At 50.9% G+C, this 6208-nt stretch overlaps 1 non-coding gene across 1 annotated transcript; it reads right to left on the bottom strand.

Annotated features, from left to right (window-relative positions):
* Positions 1-5483: 5483 nt before the first annotated feature.
* Positions 5484-5555, bottom strand: trnae-uuc (transfer RNA glutamic acid (anticodon UUC)). The gene has a single exon. It is a non-coding gene; the product is annotated as a tRNA-Glu (tRNA).
* Positions 5556-6208: the final 653 nt, after the last annotated feature.

Below are 6208 nucleotides of genomic sequence, written 5' to 3'. Positions count from 1 at the left end.
GCAGAAGGAGGACGCTTTACATTCCTTTAACCTACACAGCATGTGGGTGGGGGGCTTCCAGAGTCTTGTAGTGGACTTGGTGTGCAAGAAAGCACACGCTTCCCTGAGCGGGAATCGAACCCAGGCCGCGGCGGTGAGAGCGCCGAATCCTAGCCACTAGACCACCAGGGACACTGTTTTCAGCCACGTCTGAAAGGAAGGAGATAGGATTAAGTTCAGGGGCTAGGGCTAGGCTTTTGCCAGATGTACTCGTTCTACAATCATAGGAGAGCATCCGAGTCTGTCCTAAATGCACTTGTCAGTTTTCAGTCCAACTCTTTAGGCTAGCGCCTTTGATAGCTCAGTTGGTAGAGCGGAGGACTGTAGTTGTTAATAAGGCAATCCTTAGGTCGCGGGTTCAAATCCGGCTCGAAGAAGACTTTTCTTTTCCCTCGCGCCACTGCCGGATATCATGGCCAGGTGCCTGCCTGCAGATGCGCTGGCATGCCAGAGTGCAATCTGCTGAAGGCAGTGACGGATCATTTACACTGTTCCATTCAAATTTCTCAAACTTTATCTTGCCTCCCTAAAAGACTTGCAGACTTGAAAGCATAAAGCCACGCTGGTGTGGGTGTGTGGAGGTGGTGAATGAGGCAGCAACGTGTCGTTTAGAAGTTTGGCAAAAAAGGAAGTAGCAGAAGGAGGACGCTTTACATTCCTTTAACCTACACAGCATGTGGGTGGGGGGCTTCCAGAGTCTTGTAGTGGACTTGGTGTGCAAGAAAGCACACGCTTCCCTGACCGGGAATCGAACCCAGGCCGCGGCTGAGAGAGCGCCGAATCCTAGCCACTAGACCACCAGGGACACCGTTTTCAGCCACGTCTGAAAGGAAGGAGATAGGATTAAGTTCAGGGGCTAGGGCTAGGCATTTGCCAGATGTACTCGTTCTACAATCATAGGAGAGCATCCGAGTCTGTCCTAAATGCACTTGTCAGTTTTCAGTCCAACTCTTTAGGCTAGCGCCTTTGATAGCTCAGTTGGTAGAGCGGAGGACTGTAGTTGTTAATAAGGCAATCCTTAGGTCGCGGGTTCAAATCCGGCTCGAAGAAGACTTTTCTTTTCCCTCGCGCCACTGCCGGATATCATGGCCAGGTGCCTGCCTGCAGATGCGCTGGCATGCCAGAGTGCAATCTGCTGAAGGCAGTGACGGATCATTTACACTGTTCTATTCAAATTTCTCAAACATTATCTTGCCTCCCTAAAAGACTTGCAGACTTGAAAGCATAAAGCCACGCTGGTGTGGGTGTGTGGAGGTGGTGAATGAGGCAGCAACGTGTCGTTTAGAAGTTTGGCAAAAAAGGAAGTAGCAGAAGGAGGACGCTTTACATTCCTTTAACCTACACAGCATTTGGGTGGGGGGCTTCCAGAGTCTTGTAGTGGACTTGGTGTGCAAGAAAGCACACGCTTCCCTGAGCGGGAATCGAACCCGGGCCGCGGCGGTGAGAGCGCCGAATCCTAGCCACTAGACCACCAGGGACACCGTTTTCAGCCACGTCTGAAAGGAAGGAGATAGGATTAAGTTCAGGGGCTAGGGCTAGGCTTTTGCCAGATGTACTCGTTCTACAATCATAGGAGAGCATCCGAGTCTGTCCTAAATGCACTTGTCAGTTTTCAGTCCAACTCTTTAGGCTAGCGCCTTTGATAGCTCAGTTGGTAGAGCGGAGGACTGTAGTTGTTAATAAGGCAATCCTTAGGTCGCGGGTTCAAATCCGGCTCGAAGAAGACTTTTCTTTTCCCTCGCGCCACTGCCGGATATCATGGCCAGGTGCCTGCCTGCAGCTGCGCTGGCATGCCAGAGTGCAATCTGCTGAAGGCAGTGACGGATCATTTACACTGTTCCATTCAAATTTCTCAAACATTATCTTGCCTCCCTAAAAGACTTGCAGACTTGAAAGCATAAAGCCACGCTGGTGTGGGTGTGTGGAGGTGGTGAATGAGGCAGCAACGTGTCGTTTAGAAGTTTGGCAAAAAAGGAAGTAGCAGAAGGAGGACGCTTTACATTCCTTTAACCTACACAGCATGTGGGTGGGGGGCTTCCAGAGTCTTGTAGTGGACTTGGTGTGCAAGAAAGCACACGCTTCCCTGAGCGGGAATCGAACCCAGGCCGCGGCGGTGAGAGCGCCGAATCCTAGCCACTAGACCACCAGGGACACTGTTTTCAGCCACGTCTGAAAGGAAGGAGATAGGATTAAGTTCAGGGGCTAGGGCTAGGCTTTTGCCAGATGTACTCGTTCTACAATCATAGGAGAGCATCCGAGTCTGTCCTAAATGCACTTGTCAGTTTTCAGTCCAACTCTTTAGGCTAGCACCTTTGATAGCTCAGTTGGTAGAGCAGAGCACTGTCGTTGTTAATAAGGCGATCCTTAGGTCGCGGGTTCAAATCCGGCTCGAAGAAGACTTTTCTTTTCCCTCGCGCCACTGCGGGATATCATGGCCAGGTGCCTGCCTGCAGATGCGCTGGCATGCCAGAGTGCAATCTGCTGAAGGCAGTGACGGATCATTTACACTGTTCCATTCAAATTTCTCAAACATTATCTTGCCTCCCTACAAGACTTGCAGACTTGAAAGCATAAAGCCACGCTGGTGTGGGTGTGTGGAGGTGGTGAATGAGGCAGCAACGTGTCGTTTAGAAGTTTGGCAAAAAAGGAAGTAGCAGAAGGAGGACGCTTTACATTCCTTTAACCTACACAGCATGTGGGTGGGGGGCTTCCAGAGTCTTGTAGTGGACTTGGTGTGCAAGAAAGCACACGCTTCCCTGAGCGGGAATCTAACCCGGGCCGCGGCGGTGAGAGCGCCGAATCCTAGCCACTAGACCACCAGGGACACCGTTTTCAGCCACGTCTGAAAGGAAGGAGATAGGATTAAGTTCAGGGGCTAGGGCTAGGCTTTTGCCAGATGTACTCGTTCTACAATCATAGGAGAGCATCCGAGTCTGTCCTAAATGCACTTGTCAGTTTTCAGTCCAACTCTTTAGGCTAGCGCCTTTGATAGCTCAGTTGGTAGAGCGGAGGACTGTAGTTGTTAATAAGGCAATCCTTAGGTCGCGGGTTCAAATCCGGCTCGAAGAAGACTTTTCTTTTCCCTCGCGCCACTGCCGGATATCATGGCCAGGTGCCTGCCTGCAGATGCGCTGGCATGCCAGAGTGCAATCTGCTGAAGGCAGTGACGGATCATTTACACTGTTCCATTCAAATTTCTCAAACATTATCTTGCCTCCCTAAAAGACTTGCAGACTTGAAAGCATAAAGCCACGCTGGTGTGGGTGTGTGGAGGTGGTGAATGAGGCAGCAACGTGTCGTTTAGAAGTTTGGCAAAAAAGGAAGTAGCAGAAGGAGGACGCTTTACATTCCTTTAACCTACACAGCATGTGGGTGGGGGGCTTCCAGAGTCTTGTAGTGGACTTGGTGTGCAAGAAAGCACACGCTTCCCTGAGCGGGAATCTAACCCGGGCCGCGGCGGTGAGAGCGCCGAATCCTAGCCACTAGACCACCAGGGACACCGTTTTCAGCCACCTCTGAAAGGAAGGAGATAGGATTAAGTTCAGGGGCTAGGGCTAGGCTTTTGCCAGATGTACTCGTTCTACAATCATAGGAGAGCATCCGAGTCTGTCCTAAATGCACTTGTCAGTTTTCAGTCCAACTCTTTAGGCTAGCACCTTTGATAGCTCAGTTGGTAGAGCAGAGCACTGTCGTTGTTAATAAGGCGATCCTTAGGTCGCGGGTTCAAATCCGGCTCGAAGAAGACTTTTCTTTTCCCTCGCGCCACTGCGGGATATCATGGCCAGGTGCCTGCCTGCAGATGCGCTGGCATGCCAGAGTGCAATCTGCTGAAGGCAGTGACGGATCATTTACACTGTTCCATTCAAATTTCTCAAACATTATCTTGCCTCCCTACAAGACTTGCAGACTTGAAAGCATAAAGCCACGCTGGTGTGGGTGTGTGGAGGTGGTGAATGAGGCAGCAACGTGTCGTTTAGAAGTTTGGCAAAAAAGGAAGTAGCAGAAGGAGGACGCTTTACATTCCTTTAACCTACACAGCATGTGGGTGGGGGGCTTCCAGAGTCTTGTAGTGGACTTGGTGTGCAAGAAAGCACACGCTTCCCTGAGCGGGAATCTAACCCGGGCCGCGGCGGTGAGAGCGCCGAATCCTAGCCACTAGACCACCAGGGACACCGTTTTCAGCCACGTCTGAAAGGAAGGAGATAGGATTAAGTTCAGGGGCTAGGGCTAGGCTTTTGCCAGATGTACTCGTTCTACAATCATAGGAGAGCATCCGAGTCTGTCCTAAATGCACTTGTCAGTTTTCAGTCCAACTCTTTAGGCTAGCACCTTTGATAGCTCAGTTGGTAGAGCGGAGGACTGTAGTTGTTAATAAGGCAATCCTTAGGTCGCGGGTTCAAATCCGGCTCGAAGAAGACTTTTCTTTTCCCTCGCGCCACTGCCGGATATCATGGCCAGGTGCCTGCCTGCAGATGCGCTGGCATGCCAGAGTGCAATCTGCTGAAGGCAGTGACGGATCATTTACACTGTTCCATTCAAATTTCTCAAACATTATCTTGCCTCCCTAAAAGACTTGCAGACTTGAAAGCATAAAGCCACGCTGGTGTGGGTGTGTGGAGGTGGTGAATGAGGCAGCAACGTGTCGTTTAGAAGTTTGGCAAAAAAGGAAGTAGCAGAAGGAGGACGCTTTACATTCCTTTAACCTACACAGCATGTGGGTGGGGGGCTTCCAGAGTCTTGTAGTGGACTTGGTGTGCAAGAAAGCACACGCTTCCCTGAGCGGGAATCTAACCCGGGCCGCGGCGGTGAGAGCGCCGAATCCTAGCCACTAGACCACCAGGGACACCGTTTTCAGCCACCTCTGAAAGGAAGGAGATAGGATTAAGTTCAGGGGCTAGGGCTAGGCTTTTGCCAGATGTACTCGTTCTACAATCATAGGAGAGCATCCGAGTCTGTCCTAAATGCACTTGTCAGTTTTCAGTCCAACTCTTTAGGCTAGCGCCTTTGATAGCTCAGTTGGTAGAGCGGAGGACTGTAGTTGTTAATAAGGCAATCCTTAGGTCGCGGGTTCAAATCCGGCTCGAAGAAGACTTTTCTTTTCCCTCGCGCCACTGCCGGATATCATGGCCAGGTGCCTGCCTGCAGATGCGCTGGCATGCCAGAGTGCAATCTGCTGAAGGCAGTGACGGATCATTTACACTGTTCCATTCAAATTTCTCAAACATTATCTTGCCTCCCTAAAAGACTTGCAGACTTGAAAGCATAAAGCCACGCTGGTGTGGGTGTGTGGAGGTGGTGAATGAGGCAGCAACGTGTCGTTTAGAAGTTTGGCAAAAAAGGAAGTAGCAGAAGGAGGACGCTTTACATTCCTTTAACCTACACAGCATGTGGGTGGGGGGCTTCCAGAGTCTTGTAGTGGACTTGGTGTGCAAGAAAGCACACGCTTCCCTGAGCGGGAATCGAACCCAGGCCGCGGCGGTGAAAGCGCCGAATCCTAGCCACTAGACCACCAGGGACACCGTTTTCAGCCACGTCTGAAAGGAAGGAGATAGGATTAAGTTCAGGGGCTAGGGCTAGGCTTTTGCCAGATGTACTCGTTCTACAATCATAGGAGAGCATCCGAGTCTGTCCTAAATGCACTTGTCAGTTTTCAGTCCAACTCTTTAGGCTAGCACCTTTGATAGCTCAGTTGGTAGAGCGGAGGACTGTAGTTGTTAATAAGGCAATCCTTAGGTCGCGGGTTCAAATCCGGCTCGAAGAAGACTTTTCTTTTCCCTCGCGCCACTGCCGGATATCATGGCCAGGTGCCTGCCTGCAGATGCGCTGGCATGCCAGAGTGCAATATGCTGAAGGCAGTGACGGATCATTTACACTGTTCCATTCAAATTTCTCAAACTTTATCTTGCCTCCCTAAAAGACTTGCAGACTTGAAAGCATAAAGCCACGCTGGTGTGGGTGTGTGGAGGTGGTGAATGAGGCAGCAACGTGTCGTTTAGAAGTTTGGCAAAAAAGGAAGTAGCAGAAGGAGGACGCTTTACATTCCTTTAACCTACACAGCATGTGGGTGGGGGGCTTCCAGAGTCTTGTAGTGGACTTGGTGTGCAAGAAAGCACACGCTTCCCTGACCGGGAATCGAACCCAGGCCGCGGCTGAGAGAGCGCCGAATCCT

Source organism: Hoplias malabaricus, unplaced genomic scaffold, assembly GCF_029633855.1.
Source record: "Hoplias malabaricus isolate fHopMal1 unplaced genomic scaffold, fHopMal1.hap1 scaffold_94, whole genome shotgun sequence".
Taxonomy (NCBI): Eukaryota; Metazoa; Chordata; class Actinopteri; order Characiformes; family Erythrinidae; genus Hoplias; species Hoplias malabaricus.
This window is presented reverse-complemented; position numbering and strand designations above follow the sequence as displayed.